The sequence below is a fragment of the Rhea pennata genome, chromosome 2, assembly GCF_028389875.1.
Source record: "Rhea pennata isolate bPtePen1 chromosome 2, bPtePen1.pri, whole genome shotgun sequence".
Lineage (NCBI taxonomy): Eukaryota > Metazoa > Chordata > Aves > Rheiformes > Rheidae > Rhea > Rhea pennata.
Window position 1 is genome coordinate 58,060,049 of NC_084664.1, and position 22,035 is coordinate 58,082,083.

Genomic DNA, 22,035 nt, shown 5'->3' on the forward strand with positions numbered 1-22,035 from the left:
TTCGCTGATGCAGTTCAATTTTGGTTTAGAAAAAGTGCAGAGTGCATGTTCAACTTGGGATTAAAGCCTGCTATATAAATTAAGCTGTTTTGGCTTGCTTTGAGCTCCCAGGGTTTTAAATCTCTGTGATTTAGGGGCAGGTTTAGCTCAGAGGGTGAGAGCATGGGTGCTGCTAATGCCAAGGTCGTGGGTTCGGGTTATGCTGAGGGTCGGACTAGATGATCTCCTGAGGTCCCTTCCAACCTTACCATCCTATGATTCTGTGATTTAAGTTATTCGGCAGCACTCTTGGTGGTGGCTGCCCGGGACAGTGCCCCGGACTCAGTGCCAGCCCGCCACAGCCACCTCTTTTCGCACAGCTTCGCCACGAGCAGCTGATGGTCATGACTTCTGGTCATACCAGAGCTTGGTCGGATTCAGGGCCATGAGGTGATGGACTAAGGTCCGGGAGTCTCTCTCTGCAGCCTCCATCGCTCGCTCCACCCGCTGTCAAGTCTTGAGTGTGTTTTAATGAGATCTTTGTGGACAGGTTTTAAAGGAGAGAAGTGCGGTAACAGCAATTTGGAATATTGGAATCTGGAAGAGAAGCAGGAACGTTTCAACCTGTGGTTTGGGCAAACCCACTGCAGAAACGAGGTTCAGCTGAATGAATGGTTCGAGTCCAGACTTTTTTGTTGTGGCGTTTGGATTTGGGCTGTGGTATGTGTTGGTGAATGTAGTGAAGAGATCACCAGTGTTTGAGAAACGAAGGCTGAGGATTTCCCTTCAGATTTGTGTTTATTAGCAGTGTTTGCGGGCAAGAGGCGAAAAGCGCTGGTGTGGACGTGCTGTCAAGGGGGGGTTTCATTGCTTTGTGAAAAGGCAGTGGCTGTGTTAGGCAGTAAGTGTCCCCCTGATTTTCCTTAAACTTAAATGGGATTGCAGCGTCCTCTGTCGTGTGCAAAAAGGAGCCTATCTGAACCATCAGCAAGGGAGTTTTCCAAAAATACCAGGTTTTCTGTAGAAGTTACACATTGGTATCTGCTCTGCAAAAATCCAGGGGATTTCTTCTGTAAATGTCCCCAAATTCATCTCACCAGGACTGTCAGGAGCTTTTCCTTCAACATTTTCAGCTCCTGGAGTCACTGTTTGCTTGACATAATTTTGTCAAATGATTTAAAAGTCTGATTCCAATTTTAGAGATAAGCTTTCACTTCACTGAGCTCCGTTTCTACGTTTTAGACAAAGACCCTCCGGTATTTCCAAACTGCCCTGTTTAGAAATCTGCTTTTTAGTTCTGTTGTAATAATGTAGTTGGAGAACGATTTCCTGCTACTTTATTCCCTGCTCTGTCACTTGGGGAGTTGGAGCAAGCCTGTAAATGGGGGACTGCTTCCCCCCAAGGCGCCGTTCCGTGCATGCCTGACCCCCACAGGGACATTTTGGGGGGGAAGGAGAGGGGATCTATTTGGGATATTTCCAGCGACTAAAGTCGAAACGCTGCAGAGCTCGGGAGCTTCTGGGCCAGACGGCCGGACGCCTCGAGCAGCCAACGCACGGAGATGCCTGCTGGTAGAAACCGAACGCGTCGTTGCAACCACGCGCCCGAGAAAGGCAGCGTCACCGGTAAGGCGCGATTTTGTTCCGGTCCCTCCTGATCGGAAATGCTCACTGCCAACACGCAAACTCCTTCGGCGGCGTGGGGACATTTCCTTGACGCAAAGCAGAAGGAGGATGTGGCTGTTGGGAGTCGCGCGTGGAGCTGGACAGTGATGTTTCTGCACGGCCCTGCTCCAGGTTTATGGGGCCAGAGACCCTAGGGAACAAGCGACCGCTCCGGTTTTGGGGCGCCAACGCCGGCAAGCGCGGCAGCCTGCCTTTTGGCGAAGAGCTGCCGCTCGCCTGCGGCCTTTTCTTCTTTTCTTTTTCTTTCTTTTTTTTTTTTTTTAATATCTTCCAGATGGTTTGTAAGGAGACCCGCTAGATGGAGGAGTGGTGCTGGCTTACCCGTATTGCCTCATCCTTGTGGTTTTGCGTTGATTTTTTTTTTTTTTTTTTTTAAAGAGAAGCCTCAGCTGTAATTTTTTGTGGGAGAGGAGGCCCTAGTTTCCGAGGAGGACTCTGCGTGGAGACTCACATTAGGATCTCTGGGACGTTAGTTTATGAGCACAGTTTTGCTGAAAATGGGGAGGTGGAAGAACAGGGAAAACAAGAAAATTGTGTAAACAAACACCCCCCCCCCAAAAAAAAGAATAACATCTATTGCTCTGTGCAGCAGGGTAATAATCCAATAATTCAGGTATTGCTGAATTTTAACGCAGTTCTAATTGGTAGCTGTGGTACTCAGGTGGGTTTCTGTGGAGAAGCTACTTGGGGAAAAAAAAAGGTCCCCATGTGAGGCTGTATTTCTTCCTGAATCTCAAGGATGTTTTGTTTCTTCTTGTACACAAAAAAACCCTGTCCCAAATAAAATCAAAAGAGAATTAACATTTAGAATATTCTCAGCTGAAATACAAGATTATCACTGATTTCACTCCCTTAGAAGCAGCATTTTGCATACAGATTCAGACTGGACAAGTATTAAATTTATTTATCAATGCATATTTGCTGACCAAGAGAAAAAAAAGCCTTGGAGAGAGGGGAAAGGAGTGGAATGGAGGCCCCTCCACCCTGTGGGAAAAGAAGGACATCCAAAAATTATCTCTGTTTCCAGTTTGGGAGCAGGCTTTTTCCCCCAGGGAGACATTCCTCCGTTGCTACTCCGAATCGGCAGCGCTTCAGCAAAACTGGAAGAGCTCATGGTTGGGGAGAGTTCAGAAGAAAAGGAGAAACGTGAGGGGGACTCTGGGAAGAGGCAGCCTCCAGCAGCCGAGACTGGAAGAGAATAAATTTCCCCTTCAGACGCAGTTCCTGTGGCTGATCTCACCGGCGTGTGACCAGAAATCAGTAACAACACAAGCGCTGTCCCAGCCTAGGTAGATCTAGATGGTGCTGAGTTACTTTTCTTTGGGAAAGAGACATCTTCAGTGCTGCTAAGTCCTTCTAGTCTTCCAGCTGTACTACCTGGCCTCGGGTGACGCCAGGTTTGAGGTCTGTTAATCTGGCTTCCTACCCAATGCCTTGGTTCGAGTTTACTTTATTGACCTTCTGGGAAATGCAGCCCACAAGCTGATCTTAAATGAAGAAGTGAAGGTTCAGCTTGATCCTGCCTGGCTATAAAACGGCATCTCAAAGCTCCACGCAAAATGAGGACCTCACGGACTGTCAAATGCAATTTGTTACAGTTGTCGTGTAAAAAAGAAATTGCGCCTTGCAGTCCAGCATGCTTCCCTTGCAGTATGTAAATCTGAAATTATTGATCCTATTTTAACTCATGTGTAAGTTCAGTAATTGCCATGTGTTTGGTAAGCAATTGCTAGTATTAAGGGTTGTGGAGGCCAAACTCTGCTCAGTCATCTCAAATGAGTAATACCCCATATTTGTACACACACCAAGCACAACTGGATTAAATTTCCAGGTCAAATAGAAACAACAAGTGAACTGCTATTAGATCAGTACAAAGAAGTGGTCTGTTTTAATCCGTTTTTTTCCAGATTATTCAAATCCAGATTATTTTTACCATTTTTTTTGAACTGTGGCTCTATTTCCTTTTACATGTAGACAGCGAGTCCTTCATACACCCGTCATAGTTTATGCTGTTATACTGCCTTCTGTTGCTGGCGACTTTTTGCCTGTTATCTTGTTCTGCCATTAAGTTCAGAGTCTACCAACATTTGTGCACAGTCCTTTTCTAAGTGCTGTGGCAATATTTAAGTTTAACGTAAGGAGAATCCTTTACATCAGCTTTTAGCAACCGACGCAGTGTGGTTTGCTGGGATGCAAAGTTTACAGTTCGGATAGAAGAGCTGAGGGCTCTTTCACGGAAAAGAAAACGCACATAACATTTGAAGCTATTAAAAAGTGCAAGTCTAGAGACCTGCTACTACAGCGCTACCAAAGGGTAGCAAAACACCACAACGCTTCCTGCTGTTGTCCTGCTTGCTTTGGCAGCATCAAGGAGGGAGAAAAGGGATTTTATGGAGGAGGAACAGGTACTGTCGTTGGGGCAAGGCTGTGGACTGTGTCCTCAAATGTTTCATACACTGCAGAGACCGAGCTGCGTCCTTAATGTGACTGGGGCGAGGTTTACAGAGCGCATCCCGTTGAGGTGCGTGACTACAGGTAATTCTGACTTAAAAAGAAGTTATCAGTAGCTGCTTTTGCATTTAGACTTTACTGAAGTGGGAGGAAAGCACATCGCACATCTTGGTGGACATCCAGTGAATAACATGGGTAGCCAAAAGGGTAGCAGCTCCTGGGAGCGTCATCCTTGCTGATGGAGAGATCTTTAATGGTATTCTCCTTCCTAAGTAACGTTGAAGAAGGACCTCAGGACACTTCCAGGCCTTGTGGAGAATGTCTCTGGGAAGGCAAAGTGTGTCCTTTAGCCTGATCTCTCCCCAGAACTAGTGGCAAATAGGCATTTTCTTTTCTTTTAAACTTTGTTGTGAGCTTTTTACCCCAGGGTGCCTGCATGAGATCAAATACAGAATAAACCTCTTCAAGCTGTTCAGGGAATGTGGAGCAAATATGGTTTTTCATCAAGGTAAGGAATAAGCTAGAATCAGTCTGCCTACACAGGAAAAAAAAGAACATCAATGTATTACTTTATTAAATTATTCATTAAGCAATTTATTATGTTAATTCTCAATAACTGGTTTATCAATTATTTATCCATTAGTATAGTTTCTGTACTGTACAAAAAGTTTCTTGGGAGTTGAAAAACTGGAAGTTTTAAAAATTAAAATTCAATTAATGCATTCCACAGAGAAAAGTCTTAGTAGTCTCTGTATTCTTTCTTAAAGTATGATTTTTTTACTTTGCAGGATGAAGTATTTCCAGTAAAGTCTGAAGCCTATGGGGAAGAAAATCACGTAACTGATGGAAAAAAATAGTTTCATTTTACTACATTTAAAATTAAGATCAGGAAGGAAATAAAATGGTCTCCCCACACCTCAGCCTGATTGCCTAGTAAAAAAGAAAAAAGGAGACTCCGTCTGCCACAAACCTGAGGCTGAGCCAGACTCAGAATAGGTGTTCACAAGTCAAGTGCGGCGGGAAATGAATTCAGTGAACGAAATGTCGTCAGCAGAGATGTGCACTGCACGTCTGACTTTGGGAGGTCGAGGTCTGCGGGCTTCACGCTGGGGAGCGCAGGGCTCCTCAGCACTGTCACAGTTTCAGCAGAGCGCGATGCATTACGCAGCGTACGTCTAGGCGGGTCAGTGTACGTTTATTTGAGGCTGGCTGACGGAACTCAGGGTGTGAATGTTAGCACATGGTCAAAAAGAGGTGGCAACGGCCGTTGTATCGTGATCTGAAGGCTCAGCAGATGCATGCAGAAGCCACCGTGTTTCCCTCGCAGCCTCTTCTCGCGCAGCTCTTCCTCAGTCCACCGACTGAGCCAGAAAAGCATTGGAGACTTTGATCTCCTCTAATTCTGCTCAAGGCACCTCCCTCCCTCCTCAGTGCCCTGGAGTGACGGTAACTTAATCTGGAAGTTTCCTTCAGGATGACAAATGTTGACTGAATATAGCAGTGGGAGCCAGCAATGGAATAACTCGTAAGTAGCTGGGAGCTTCAGAACATGTTTAATAATGTGCAGCTTTGCAGATTATGTATAATGTGGAAACCTAACAAACTTCAAGTTGCCATGACAGTTTTGTCACAAGAACCGTAAGTACTTTTACATGGAAATGGTGACAGAAGTGCTGTGTGCTTTTTTTGAAGTAACCAGTAGATGAGATAGTATTGGGGGCAGGGAGGGAATCTGGCATGCTGCAAGGGAAAATGCTCCAAATGGAGGGAAAGACGAGATTTGGGGAGCTGGGTAGGAGTATGAGCTTAGGGATGTCCGCCTGGGACCTCTGTGGACAAGAAGGGACTGGTGGGAAGAGAAGCAGAGCGTGAGGGTCGAGCTGCAAAGCTTATTAGCAGACATTTTTAGCTCCTCAGCAAGAGAACGCAGAAAAAAATTTAAAGGCCATCTAGAATGTGAGTGACAAGACGTCCAGTTAAGAAGTATAAAAATAGCATTTAGAGCATTTCATGCCAGGCCAATATATGAAAAACAAGTTCCTACGTATTATATAGCACCTTATACAGTAGAAAGGATGCAAGCATGATGCAGAGAAGCCAGCCAAGGCCGTTGTTGGAGGCAGAACCATGCCGGGGTCGTAAAGGCTGAGGATGGCAAATATTGGATAACCTCCTGGGTACACTGATGGGTGTTTTATTTAGTGATGAAACAAGTAACTCAAGCAGGAGATGCAGAGATTTATCCAGTCCTTGGTCACGAGTCCCCACAACATTCAGTTACTGACCTTTTGTGATTGCTGCTCTGGAAGTTTTGGGTCAGCACAGCTGAGTCATACTTCCTCTGTGCTCAAATGGGATGAGCTAATGAGCACAGAGCTAAAGGATTTGACAGCCTCGGGAGTCCAAGCCTCCAAAGAAGCAGCTCCAAAGAGATGTGGATTTCCTAGGAAATGGTACTTGCCTTTAGCTACCCCATGTGTGGTCAGAGTATCCATTGCACACAGGAATCTGAACATATTTCAGTATGTTTACAACAAAATGACATTATAGTATTGTCGGGCATTCTCATGTATAAAGCTAAAGGCTTGGAAGGAAATTGGAAGAAACGTATAGAAAGCACAAGACCTGAAAGCCTTAGAAAGGATTTGGAGATTTCAAAATATTGAATATTATTATGAGGGTTTGTTGGACAGTTTATGAAGAAACACAAATGAATATTATCAAAGTTTCAGAAGACTGATGTGTATAGAGAAAGCAGACCGTAGAAGTAAGGATGCAGAGAAGTTAGAAAGCTTGGGAGGAAAAGAGACAAAGATAACTGAAATGGATCTGAGCTAGCAAGGACTTTTAGTAACAGAGAAGAGTGCTAATCATAAAATAAAAGGTTAGCACACAGACTGAACGAAAGTAGGTATTGTTAATATAAAAAAGGACTGGGGACGTCAGGGAGATATCGATCCCAGAGGGAACAGAAAGCTGTTGTTCTCCTGCTTTCAGCTTGTACTTGTGGATAATTTTACTTAATCGACTCAAATGTTCACCATATCTCATCTCTGTGGTAAACCTCACTCCCCAGACTGACCCTCCTACTCTTGAAATAGCAACCTACCACCTTGCCAAGGCATAATTTGCTTTCCAAGGCCAAGTTCATCCAAGTTTATTCTCCAGTTGCAGCTGGTTGCTTCACTGCTGAAGAAAAGTGTGCTGCTATCCAGTTCATTAGCACTCTTCATCCTCCTTTGCTGTAACCTTAAAGTCTACGCCTGCTTATGCAAAATCTTAGTGCAGAAAACACAGCTGGGAGAGTCTTTGGATATGTTAAAAGAGGACTGCTTCACAGGTGAGATGGGAGAGAAATATCTCTGGAGAAGCTTTATGGGCCCTGGGTCTCTTCCCATGCTCTGTCTTGCACGCTGCAGGGGAGAGCGTGCCTCGAGATAACCTCTGCGCTCCCCTGGGGCCAGCAGAAACTGCTTGGCATTTCCTCAGTGTGTCATCCAGCTACTAATTGAAAAAACACTGCTAAATGCCAAAAAAAAAAAAAAAAAAAAAAAGACCAATGCTCCATAAGGTCCATTTGTATGTTAGCAGTTGCTAATAAAGGACCTAGGCAATTCCGTAACCCTTCAAGGTACGTCCTTCACCCTAGTAGCGTGGATTTATCTGTACTTCCTGAATCTGGGGTTCTGAGAGAGAACTGAAGAGCAGCCCGTGATTTATACGTAGTGTTATTTGTGTGAAGGCCATCTCCTGAGTCTTGTAGTGGCTTAACAGATGGAGACAGGGCAAAGATTCGTATTGCAATGCTTATTTATTAAGGTAGCTTTTCCCGAGACGGGCGGAAATACGTTGTTGTAGGAAATCTTTTCCCCGTCCCCAGAATGGAGAAAGAATGACATCGGCGCGTTTCCTACGCAGCTGCGCCTGGGACGCGTGCCGTCCCCAGGCAGGCGTTTCTGAGTCTCGGGACGTTCCAGTTGCTTAGAAGTGTCTCCAGGAGCCAGTTTCTTTTTCCCACGGAAAGCAGTTCAAACAAAACAGCCGTTCTGCTGTAGTTTGGTGCTCTGCTTCTTTCTTGATCTCGAGAAACTTCTGCTCTTATTTATCTACCCAGAAAATACACAAAAAAACATAATAGATTCAAAATTTACTGGGGGTAGTGCTCGTTCGAGGATGCAATCAGAGATGGTTGTTGACTATGTAGTCTGCGAGATGTGGTTTTTGAACTGTTAGGAGGAAGATCTGGATAGACCAAAGATTCAAATTATGATGTTTATTTCTTAACCCCTGTTTTCCTGATGGAGAAACAAAAAAAAGGAGTGTTGGTGGGGGAGTGGAGACGTCACAATGAAGTCACCGTGAAAAAGATGAAAATGTCCTCTTTGGCTTTTTTCTCTGGGCAGATATCCTTCAGTTGGACTGATATTCTGCATCACTAAGCTTTAAAATAAGCTGGAGGAGCAAAGGCCTGGAGCCCGGGAGAACGGAGGAGCAGGGGGAAGGGAACACAGGGCTCAGCTGAGAGATGGCGTTTATGGGTAAGACCAGAGGAATGACAAACATGCTGAAATTGGATAGTCTGCTCCCTTTGAGGCCTAATTCACCAGCTTGGTACTCCTGTAGAAAGAGCCTCAAAATGATTAATCGGAAATAGGATATCTAGTAGCTCCCATGGAGCACAAATCCTGGGCTAAAGACAGTGCTGGTGCCTTGACCTCTCTTAACAAAGATAAGCAAAGACCAGCTTACTAACTCCCCACATTTTCTGGCCTATGGAATTGTATCATTTTGGATTAAATGATACTGGGGCTGGCAGGGGGTGGCTGACACAGAAAAGCTCTTTAGTCATGATTACTTCCCAATGCCTTTCCCAATGCCAACAGAGTTGGCACCCTCTGTTGAGACTGTAGGACAGTGCAGCGCAGAGTATGATCTTAAACCTGGAAGAATACAGCTCCTGAAGCATAAAAACCAGTAACGAACCACTTCTGTGGCTGGCAGATCACACTTGTTGAGTTGGCATGCAGCAAAACAAAGGTCCTGCAGTGCAGGAGCCCAGCTGCCTCCGTCTCTCCACGATTTATAGTTGAGACCAATGGTAATCTTTGCCTTGGTACTAACAATTATAGAGGCCGGTTCTGCTTGGGTAGTTGTCTCTCAGCTGGACACTTTCTGTATTTACACAGAGAGCAGACTGTACCTCGGATTGGCACTGACTTGAGGCATTACATGTACGAGCCTTTCACCTTGGTTTTATTAGTTTCTTCCACGTCTTCCTCTGATTTTCTCCTCAGGAACTGCACAATGGAAAAACAAAAAACAAAACAAAACAAAAAAACCCCACTGCTGCTTCTTCTTGTCATATGCAAGGTTTTATAGGAACAGTTTTTCCTTTCTCGACGTACTCAGTAGCTGAGGCTCAGAAGTGGTGAGAAAACATGTTTGAAAAGCCAACTGTATGCAAAACACTGCTGATGTATTTTCTTGCTCTCAGGTATATAGTGCTCTATTTCAGAGTGTTGCCAACTGCTCTGAGATCAGCTGGCCAAAAATGGTGCTAGGAAAACTAGGAGGCTAATGTCAGACTGCAGAGTGAACTGTCTCTGTGTTAGCTTTAGCCATGGAACTTATCTTCCATCCTCAGATTTCCCCTTTATTCAGTTCTTGTGGCCAGAGTGCTGTCAGGTCATGTATTGCCTGTAGGCAGCTGTGGCTGGTCCCATCAGACTGAGACTTAGCTATGATCAGCACCTTTTCAATATTGGAGCTAAATTGCTCGTGTTTTCCTCTTTTGCCAGAAATTTCCACATCTAGCTTAGAGAATTATTACTGCTAAACTAGCACTTTCCTGCCCTCTCTCTCCCTCCTGTCTTCTGGTATCTCCACTTCTACTACTGTTCCAGTTACCTATCTTCCCTTCTCTGGCATTGCTTCTCTCCCTCTTTTCCCTCTGCCATGTATTGCCACTTACTGATTGCAGAGGAGAAGCAGCATGTTTGGGAAGACAGGATCATGCCTTTGCTTTCCTGGCCTGGCTTACCACCCCCGCAGGTGCTCTGTGCACTCCCAAAACCGTTTTTCCATTGGCCAGCAGGAAGGACAGTATTACTGGGACATCCCAGCAAAGAACAAAATCAACCTTTAATCTCATTGGCTCCTAAAAATGCTGGAAATTACTGAATTGTTGCACATTTATATTAAATGACAGAAGTGGGCAAGTCTCCTAAATCTCATTGATTATAGTTGCTTGGCTCTGAGGGCAATCTGTACGCTTCAGAGACATCACGCTAATGTGGCTTGTTTCTGGCGTATGAGTTACCTTTGGTGCTCCTCCAAAGCAGTGAAAGCGGAATTAGAAGTGATAGGAACAGTAAGGTCTGAAAAATGGATTTAAGATAGGATGGTAAAATCAAACAAATCCAATCCCCATTTTTCCTTGTCTTGCACATACATTTAAGCCTTTTTCCCTGTGTGACACTGGCTAAGAACACCAGCCTTAATGCTGGGAAATCATATAAATGGCTTCTCATCTTTTGTGCATCTCACAAGGTGCCAGGCATCATACGGTTGATCTTGGTGCTCTTCCCTCTGTGTTCCTCTGTGAAACAGTCCAAGTCCAAGATTTAAGCTCTTATCTGAGTAAGATGTTTGGAGAATTTCCTAAGTGCATGAGATGTTGTCAGTAGGCTGTACAGCTGGAGATTTGTTTCCATCTGTCTCAGTATGTGCCATTTCCTTGTATAAATTAAGGAGATCCTGAACCCTTTTCAGTTGTAAGGTGAATATTTGTACAGTAAATTTTGACTGGTTTTAAATGAAATAACTTGACTTGCTGACTAGACTATCAGAAGGATACGACTTATTTTCAGTTATTTGAGGTTCTGCAGGAAAACTACATACCTAGGAGAAGGGAAAGACATGTATAATGCAAATCATAAATTATTTAGGCGAAAGAACAGATGTAGTGTGTTAATCTTTGAAAAACAGGTAAAGGGATCTCTCTGAGACCAGAGGAAGGTTTACGGCCCACGGGGCTTGTTGAGGCCTGATTCAGCTCTGCCTCAGGTCTCTCAAGGACGCTGTGCTACAGCCATGAGCAGTTGGGGAGAAGACCACCACGACCCTGATAATGTAGACTAGACTGTTAGGACAGACACTACTGCTAAGAGAGAGAGTTGGAGGGGGGGGAACAATAGTCCACTGTGTTCTTCCTCCTTCCTTGCCTTGCAGCAGCTCATTACAGCTACTTATCATATGGTAAGGTATTACTATACTATACTTATGCAGCATCCTGAAACATCAGGAGGTTGATGACAAACAGTGTCCACGTAGAAATAAGTGGCTTTCCAGAGAGGAGCAATACCTTTCCTGTGCCCGCACAGAGCAGCCTCGGTTTTGTCTGAAAACCTGGCATTCTGCCACTCTCAGCAGCCTCTAATTCTTTTGCAAGAATTCTCTCCTCCTTTCGGGAATATGAATATAAATGACATTTCTTCCTTCAGGTTATCTGGACAGGCTCCATATAGATTCAACAGGCAAATTCGATGTCCACCAAAGCTCGTGCCAGCATGCTGCTCTTGATGGCATGTGGCTTTGCTCTGCTCCACGGTAGGCGAGGCGACGGAAGAGCACGTGCCCTGCGGCAAGCTAAGGAGCACGTCGCAGACTGGCCATTGCCGTGGCAGCCGTCTTGCAAACTCCCAGTGACCTCAGACAACAACGACAAAAAGGCTAAATGTGAAAGTTCCCTAGTGTGTTGTTCTTTTGTTTTGGTTTGGTTTTTTGTTTTTTAACATTTTCTTGTCGTTTTTGGAAATAAGTATTGCTGTTAACAGCTTTTAACAAGTCTGTTTTTTCTTTCTGCTAAAAAATGGAACCAAGTGAAAATATGGGAGTCTTTTAAGGTCCTCCTTCAATCTTCCCATTGAATTTGAACACAAAAAAAAAAAAAAAAACACAAATAAAACAGTGTTGAGGCTTAAAAGAGAAAAGCTATGAGAATTAGGACTTGTTTTATGGCATTTTATGCAAGTATTCTTACCAGAAGAAAAAAAAAAGGAGAAAAATAAATATTATGTTATCTAGTCAGTATGCGTTGTTTAATCTAAATGGCAGTACTTTTCTTTTTCAACTGCTTTGGGAGACAATTATCTCCCTCATTTTCGCAATTGATTTTCTTAGCTGAGTTATCTTTAGGCTGTTTTTGTGTAACAGCAAAATAAAAATATTCCAATAGTAATTGTTGTGGAGCATGATCATGTGTGTAGGATGACACGCAACTGAATAGCCTCTAAAGCTCCCCTGTCTTTGTCTAAGACTTCGTGCTGAGTTGGATATGTCATTATTAGCCTGATAATTGCCCAGAGTCAAATACAACTTGTCTATGAGCATCAGAGTTAATAAAGCCTGGTTTGCTGCACCTTTTTGGACTTTTGTCCCCTAACTTCCTTTTCCACAGGTAAAGTCCATTATAAAATGCCTACCATATGAGAGACTGTGATCTGCAGTGTCACTCTCTCCTCTCCTTAGCTGCCTAATTTTGCACAGAATTTGTACGAATCCAGATAGCGCTGAAATTTGTTCCTCTTCTTTTCAAATGTGATCAGAATGGATCAATTACCTCCAGAGGTTTGAGGGTTACCAGGAACAGCTGAGCAGCAGCTCATCTGCTATTACTCATCTACATTTCCTTCATCAACCTAGCTCTGCTGGTGGTGAAAAGCACTAGCCCAACGCCTTCTGAGATGAAATACGGTTCAGCAAGAATCTGGGTATGCCCTGACATATGCACCGACGAGCGGCGAGAGAAGATGCTTCCTCAGCTCTCCTCATCATCATACAAGAGCCTGGAGAACATGAGGGCCTCTTGCAGGAGGTTGCCAACTTGGAGTAAAGCAGTAACTAAACTGCATAAACATTTGTGCTTTGGTGATAAGCACACAAGAAGGAATTGGATTGGGACCATCAGCTTTTTGCTACAGGGTCTGGAAAACTGGCGGACTGCAAAGCTTGTCATTATCAGAGCAGTCATCTGAGCTGAAGGCAGTGGTCTCCTGCCCTACGGGGCTAAGCCAAGGAAGCAACCAACTATTCCATGGCTCAGCATAGCTCTCAGCATGGTGCCACATGTGCCCGAGGGCTTCACACAAAAGATGACACCTCTGCTTAGATGTTTACAGCAGCATCATGGTTCTTGGGTTGTCCCTAGACTGTTGTCACCTTCCTGGTATTTTGAAAATAACAACATGGGTTATTTAGAGCCCAAATAGCTGTGTGGGATTTCATTCATCATGGCAAGGATGACATACTCATTAGCTCAAATTTTTTTTTGCGTACTGAATTAAAACTGTGTGCAGGGTTAAAGCTGCTCTCATAATTTTTAGCAGATGTGAAATTTCAGTATTAGGAAGATCACAGTTTTAAATTATTCGAAATGCATGAGTAAGATGTTAATTTAGGGAAAAAATACTAACTGGCTGGAAATAACAAAAATAATAGACAAAATAAATCTACTTTTTTTTTGAATACAGAGAATTAGCATGTTTGGGATTTATTTTTCTTGGTTGTAATGTTTCTAGGAAGACAGATCGGAAGTGGTTAGCATGGGGAAGAGTGAGTGGCTGCCCTCCTATTTCTTCCTTTTGTGAGTATTAACTGATTACTTGGGCACTGCACAGCTATTGACCCAGTGGCCAGTGACAGGGCGGATGAGTCCTTTCTATGGCCGCAGGTATGAAAAAAACTGCTGCAGATTCTGGAGCAGTATAAAGTGACCATGGTGGTATATCAGCGGAATAATGTTTTACTACCAAGACAAGTTTCAGAGAGAAAATCAGGGAATCGGAGGACAGGAAGACTGACAGACCAAGACGGTGTGGTTGGGTTTCACCAAACTGGGAGGAATCATATCTTAGTATACTCTTTATATGAGTATAAAAAAATGTGCAGAATGATACAGGACTAGGGAGGGAATTATGATCTGGGGCAGGACACAGGAGTAGCAGAAAACTGTTTCAATCTCACAGGAACGTGGAAGTCCTTATTTTGCATATGGTTAGCCCAGCGCTGCTCTGCTGCTTCAGATTAGATTTTAGGATCTAGGTGTAAACTAGGCAGCTGAGGTTTAAAACGGCATCCTGACCCAGTCCTGTCTGCCCTGGCAGTCTGGCACCTGGCTAAACCTACAGGGAAGGGAGTCTGGCTTGATCCACCCCTCACCCTGATACCAAGGGAGCTCATTTAAAGCTGAAAGAGTAATTCAGTTTAAGTGGTTGCGACAGAACATTGCAGCCTCCAATATGGGTTTGACTGAAGCAGAAGACAATTTTAAAATATGACAGCGCTTTTCACTTTTATAAGCAATCCCAAGGAGACCCCAGAGACACTGGGGATCGATCTATGCAATCCTCTTTAGAGGCCACCTGAGAGGAATTCAAGGTGGATTGATCAGACAGTAAATAGAAGGCAAGCAGAGACGCAATGTCCATTTGCGAGATTGCCCATTTACATGCTTCTGAAATCCATTATTTTTTCTTAAATTTGTAATAAAAAGAAATAATTCTCCAGTTGCTATACTGGTTTCCCTCACTCTTACTCTGCAGCCACCTCATGGGTAGGAATTAATTACGAGTCTTGCCCAGCAGGCAGGAGGCAGCCACGCAGCCACGTTCCCGCTCGCTGCACACGACTGCGCCCCGCAAGGGATGGGAGATTAAGGGAGAGAGATGAGAGCAAGGACACTCGGTTTGCCTTATACTGAGAGGAGCAGGCGATTTAAATGGTTCATCAGTGGAAAAGCACTGGGTTTGGTCTGGCTTCTGCCAGGCATCTAAACCCTGTGGTAGAAGACATCTTTGCTAAGACCTTTCTCCTGGGCAAGTTAACTCTGAGCCACATATATAATAGATTAACCGTGGAATGAGCTGTTGTGCAAGTGAACCAATCTAATTCTTGATGTTCCCCCGGAACAAAGCACTCCAAAGACAGGAATTACAAAAAAGAAAAGCAATAGATGTAGTAGTATATTGAAGACATAAGTCCACATGAAGGATTTGTGGGAATCAATAAAGCATTTGGGGTGTATTGTGTTTTGTGTCATGAGGAGTTATTATGTTTACAAACAAATGGAAGCCCTTTGGTTGTTCAATTTGTTTTTCATTCAGATTTTTTAAAAATGTGGGGTAGCCACAGCCTCTATTAGCTTGAATAAGAGACACCCAGCAAATGAGCTAAGTATTATCTATTATCTCTTCACACTCTAGACAGTCACCTAACATCCTTGAAGGTAAGTTTAGGATAGCATGGCTAGACTCTGAGAATTCAGGTCACAATTGCAAGTGGCATTTCAAAATACCTATTCAGAATCCACTTGTCCTGCTAATGTCCCTGAAAATACTTCCGGAAGTAACAGGAATGTATTTTCAGACTCCTTGTTTTTTTCTTTTCTTTTCTCATAGTGTGATATTTTTAATATATATGAACGAGAAAGCCTTTAAACTAAGCACTCTCCTCTTGGAGGTCTGAAGTATCATTCTGAATTGAGTTTCTTCCTCAAGCAAGGAAAATAATACTAGGAAATATTTAACTTTTATCTTGTTGAAAGGCAGTGTAAAAATCATTTGGCATCTGCAGACATATTGGTAAAATACTGAAATTTCCAAATCAAGGAATTTTAATTATTTTCTCTTGATGTTTACTTACACCATTCTTACAAGCCACCAAGGCAACAGAAGCTACAACGTCTGTCCTAACACATTCTCACCGCAGGGGCCAGTTGTCACGTGTTGCTCACATTGACTTCAGCATAGATAACACATTCAGCGTGCTTATTGCAGCGAGGCCTTATTTTGGGTCTCACACGTGTTCTACCCAGCTATTACATGCATGACAATTTTCGCCTCAAAAATAACCTGCTTTAAAGATATTATGCTGCCCCCAGAACTACAAGTGTGCTGGACCTGAGCCAGGTTTGTGCTAGCGAGGCAAGTTCTGCTGCTGCTTTGGCATAGACAGCTTGTGTGAGCGTGGACATCTGCGCAATCACTGAAGGTGGTGAGATCATGGCTTAGCAATGGCCCAGAGGACCTCAGTGATGGGAAACAATGCATGAGAAGTAACATAGGACATTCAGCTTCTGATAGATTGGCAATTATAAACCAAAAGAGTTCCTTGTTTGCAACAGTATGACCTTAGGAGCAGTCATAACACTCCTGTTTCACAGTGGAACTACAACTGAATCCCAATTGTAAATTCAACATATTTATATGTTAAAAACAAACGTATACTTTTACAAGATATTTTCCCTCCACTCTGCTCCATTCTCTGTCTAACCCATTTTTCTTGACTCCTGCCCTTTTTTCCACTCCAGACTTTGCAGCTACCTTCTTTTTCACCTGTTGTGTCTCCTGAACTCCAGAACAGCTTTCACCAGTGTCTTTTTTCTCTGTCTCTATTTTATATAATAAAAAAAAAAAGTAATTGTATTTCACTTAGTGCTCCCATTTCAGGCTTGCAACAGAAAGCAGAAGTGACAAGCTACTCAAGCCACAGGGAAAGTACAATTCTGAGTCCATGATGGAGGCATGAACTATGCTGTGTTATTGTGCTGGAGATGTTTTCCATGTTCACGGAAGATGTTTTTTATTATGCAACAGTCTCACTTGGTTGCAGTGTACTGTTATAAAATAATTTCAGGCTCCTCCTTGCTGATATTACTACTATATAACAGCAGCAAAAGTATTTTTCAACCATTTAGATACTTCTAAAGATTATAAATAAAGGTGAGACTATGCCTCAAAACATAAAACCAAATCTTAACCACTCAAATACTTTGGAACAGTTCTTTAAAAATAGAGACTCTTCATAGCTGTCTGGAATTTAACAAAGATTTTTCCTTCTCCTGTGTATGTTTTAATGCAAGCTGCTGATTTACCTGTCATTTTTCTCTAATTGCAAAAGTTCCATAAGGTTCTGCTCTGTCTTATGCTCTACTTAGAATAGGATACCTAATTAACACGCAGTTGCAGGGCTAAAGCAAGCTCTCTCATGCACAGGTTCATCTGGAAGCAGACTGTAATCTGCTGAATTTTTATTACAGTCAGCAAGAGAATTACCAAGTGTCAACTTTGCTTTTGTATCACAGACTGAGTTGTCTATGCTGGTAGCTAAAGGAATTTTTTTTACATGTAAAGGGAGATGTTTAACTCAGAAACTGCTAACACATTCAACATCAAACTTTATGTCACTGTTTGTGCAGTAACTTATTAGAAGATAAATAGCTTACGGCTCCAAAGAAATAGTACAACATTTTGTATTAACAGTCTAGCTAGAAATCCCATAGTAGGGATCTTTTAGGTGTTTGGGATTGATTGGCATCAATCCTGCTGAAGTTAAAACTTGCATTAATGCAATGAGGAAGCAGAGTTAGGCTCCTGCTGAGACCTTTAGAAAATGTAATCCTGTATCACATACTAGCTTCAGCAACCTGGCCATTTCCCCTGCTAAAGAGCTTTTGTAGTAGGTGATACCTAAACGTGGGTCCTCCAGCATTTTTTTCTGACAATGAGCCAGAAATTAATAAAAGCAGAGCCTGCTTTGCTAGAGGCAGCTGCAAGGCTTCTTGGCCATTAGAGGCTGAGCATGGGCACCTGTGTCTTCATAGCAATGAACACAAACAATGCCCCAGCAGGAAACTGCTAAGCATCTAGAAAAGTGAGTATACTACTTGCAATTGCCAAAAAATTATGTTGGCATATCCTGTTCTGAAATTCTGAAATTCTTTAGGCGTGATTTTATCATTCCATTCAATTTTAATGAGGAAGTTGTGCTTGTTTCCGACAGGACAAGAACGTCATGCCGGGCGGTGGGCTTTGCAGAGCTCTCTGGCAGGACACAAAACTTAGTCTTTTAGTGACAGTTGTAACTATTTCAGAAGCCTCCTGTTTTCCCAGAGCACTCTGCTCACAAACAAATCTATTGATAGATACATGATAGACAACGATGAAGCTTAATGTGAGAAACTGCGCAGCCAAGCTTTTGCTTGCATGTCCTATTCTGTTAGTGCAGAATCTGATGTTTTTTATGCCACCTGATTTTACTGAGTAAAACAAGGTGATTTGGGGGGGGGAAAAAAAAGTATTGCCAAGACAGTTGAAATGCTTATATGATTATCCCACTAGGCATAATGTAATAATACTATTGCTTACCAGAAACACTTTTCTTTTGACTGCAAGCAAAACACCTGTCAAATTCTGTGTGGCTTCTTATACAACCACTTTTGCAAATGTCAGTAGAAAAGATGAGAGATGGGACTAGGGTAAGAAAATATGCGTGCAATGAAGGGCATGTGTTACAGAGGGAGAAGCTGGCAGGATTCTAGGTAATAGGGAACATTAGATATCTGGGATTACGGAGAGACAGATACCTATTGATTGAATGTGGTGAGATTGTGGTTGATTGATTAAATGCTGTGAGAGTGGATATATTCTCCTGAGAAACCAACCCAGGTAGAGAAAGAGCTGCAAGCCTTACCTGGTCTGGAAAAAACAAGTTTCTCAAGCTTATATGCCTTTCTTCCTCAAGAGTGGTGAATTTGGAGGGGATGAAGTAAAAAAATGTACTCCTTCTTAGGTACAGCTTTTAACAGAACAGGTTAAGCTTTTAACAGAACAGCTTCAGCCTAGCATCACAAACAACATTAAACAGGAATTAGTTCTGATCAGCCTACAAAACTGTCTGCTACTGGTCTGGTGATATTTTGAAGGAAGGACACATTTGGTTTTAGGACTAAAATGCTTAGAATTGAGAGAGAATTAATTGTTTTGTGTGGAGAACGGATCTGTCACTAGAGGGAGGTGGGGAGACAGCTCTGTCTAAAACCACCTGCAAAAAGCCCCAGAACTGCAACTTAACTGACTTCATGAAAGCCTCAACAAGAGGCAAAAACAGAAAAGGAGGAGGGGGAGGGAAACATGGGCTAGGATATTTTACAGAATCCAGAAAAATGGGTGAAGCCACATTTCTTAGGAATTTTAGCAGTTAAGAGTCTTGGAAAAGCTGCAGTGTCAAGCAGCTGGGCTGAGAAAGGGGGTCCCAGTTTGCCACCCAGCTGAGCTGCCACAGTAGAGAGATGCTTGAGGGACAGGCAGACTTGGGGAAAAAAGACGCCTATTTCTCTACTAAAAAGGTACTGAATTGCTTCCTTGGACCACACATATATAAAGAGGAATGTTAGGCCCATGTATCATTAATGTGAGAATTCACAATAAGGTATGGAAAATGGAGGTGAATGTAGGAGCAGCAAAGTCCCTGACTTTAAAGGGTCCAGGAGACAGTGGACAAAGAAGGTGCCCTAAACCAAACTTAAGGAAGATAACCCTACTTTCACTAAATTACAGCAAAAAGTGAATCTGAATTAGTCATCCTGTTAGGGCAACTTGCCCAAAGATATTTAGAGGCAATGGTAATTAGGCAGAAATCAGCTCCAATGTGTCAGACACAAGGAAAATTTAAAAGAAAAATGCTAAGCTGTATTTCATAGAGACATGTACTAATGAGGCCACTTCTGAATTCCTTAAATGTAGGTCTGTGATATGTGTGCTGCAAAAGCCCCTGATAAGCTGTGAACGCAGAGCATAACTTTGTGCAATTTATGAAAAGGACTGCATCAACTGCAGGTACTCCAGAGAATGATGGCAGCGTAAGTACCTGTGGGTACAATAAAGTTGCTGTAAATCCCAGCTGAAATGAATCAATATCTAGTCTCTAAGTTTATTTATCTGCAAAGCTTGGAGGCTGGGTAGAGCTTACTAACGCAGGCTCACTTCATGTGTCTTCTTAGTGGAATTAGAATTGAAAATATTTCTAACAATGAATGTACATGAAGAGCTATTTCAGAATGAGCAATTAGCCTACGGGATAGTCAGTGCACTTGCTGTATATTTAAGAATAATAGATTAATAACTTCCAGGTTGTTGTTGTTGCTGCCTAATACTTTATGGCACAGAAGTAAAGTGAAAAATATCAGTGGGATACTTACAAAACCCAGAGGGAAGCAGTGGATCCTGCCCCACATCAGAAGAATATAACGTGGGTTTGGACAGAAAAGGAAAATAAAATTTTTGAAGAAGCACTCTGACATTGCAGGAAAGAATAAGCAAAAGTGTTGAGCGGTGGTTGTTGGATATTCTTTCTGGCCAGAAACGGCACATGCAGCAACAGTAACCTTCCCTGTAAAATTAGTTGTAGTAGTATCAGATATGGCTTGCCAGAGCATCTCCTTTTGGATACTGGTCTACACTATACCTTTGAAATACGGCAGATATTTGTATGGCAAGAGATATTTAAGTTGGCCTCACATGGAATAACAGAGTATTTCGTACCGTCTCTGAGAATGGCATTATGCGAAAGTGACAGGGAGTCCTATTGCCATAATGTATGGCAAGTTTTCTGTTTGCGTACAGATCAGTGCCAGGGACTACTCCAGCAGCGAGAGGCCGATGCAGTGTTAAAAGGTTTGATTTACAGCAACTAGACTTAGCAAAGCACTCAAGGTGAAAACAGAAGAAATTTTAAAAATCCATACTCTAGAACGCCCTTAATTTTTCTGCATACAGCACATAGTGCTGATACATTACTGAAAGGAAGGAAAGACATAGTGAGTGTGTGTGGTAGAGCAGATATTGCTACGGCTGACATATTCAGTAGTGGTGGAAAGGAGAGATAAGAAAAAAGTGGCTTCATTGCCTGCAGATAAAACCAAAGGGTGGTTATAAAACATGGTCCTTGACATTAACAAAAAATGGCTACAAGCTTTCATAAGCTGCCACAGAGAACCAGGAAATGGTACTGGAAAGTAATACCCAGGAAAAGAAGAGGAGCTACATTTTATAGTGATTGCAGGAGCTGGAAAGCAGGCTCATACTTATGGCATTCCCCAGCCCAGCTCCCCTGATTTCTGTGCTTGGAGAAGGCACACACCTAGAGAGCGGGCAGGCACGTGGGACAACCAAGGCCTCTGCCTCTGCAGGAAGAGCCTTGCAGCACGTGACATCCGTGGAAGCGCAGATGAGATACACACGAGCAGTTTGGGCAGGGAGCTATGGCGAGCCCACCTGCAGTGCAGTGCGGTGGGATGCAGTGCGGATAGGCGTGCTGTGGGGCTCCATCCAGAGGGCTGGTGTGGGACCTGGTGTTCCCCAAAAGCTGCATCTGCGTTCATGTATTGCGGATGCGAGAGGAGTCTGCCCACACGTTCGGACTCTAGCTTACATTTTGTAATGCAGAATTAGATGAAGGTAATGATTCCGGGGAGGAACATCCTCAACAAAGAAGTGACAACAAAAACCAGACAGCAGCTCCTCCCCTGATGAGATGCCCCACAGATCTCCCATAAGGGTAACCCGTGGGGTTTTTGCACATAGGAACAGTTTCTTCAGAGAAGATCAGCAGTAAATGCCATGTTAAGCCTCAGGCTGCATCCTTTGCCCTTGCACTAGGGCTGCAGCCCCTTTGCTTGTGACAGATGAATCATTTGCAGAGCTACTTTGTGAGCTGGTTTTGTGAGGATGATCTGGTTAAAAAAAATAGCTGAGGGGAAAAAGAAAGTTATTTTTAACCCAGATCGGTTCATTATTCATGCTTAACAGGGCAGTCTCACAAAGTTGGAAAGGCACAAACGGGAAGGGAGCACATTTTGCAGGCTAGGGTACACGCTCAGCCTCCTCAAGCAAGGCTGCAGGGCCTGGGTTTTAGCTTCTGCTGTGAGCTCAGCTTCCAGAAACATGGTAGGTCTCAATCTGCTTCTGAGTTTGTATTTTAGAAGTGTTGCAGGTCATTGTTCTGGATTCAAAGTGAAAAAGGTTAACTGTTGCCGCTTTTCCAGAAAGCATATCCCCCTCCTGACACGCTTGCTTGCTTGTT

General features: G+C 43.2%; 1 long non-coding RNA gene across 1 annotated transcript; it reads left to right on the plus strand.

The window, feature by feature from the left end:
• Positions 1-7,323: 7,323 nt before the first annotated feature.
• LOC134136179 (uncharacterized) lies at positions 7,324-12,535 on the plus strand. The gene is made up of 3 exons (XR_009957444.1): positions 7,324-7,456; positions 8,520-8,654; positions 11,619-12,535. It is a non-coding gene; the product is annotated as an uncharacterized LOC134136179 (long non-coding RNA).
• The last annotated feature ends 9,500 nt before the right edge of the window (positions 12,536-22,035 follow it).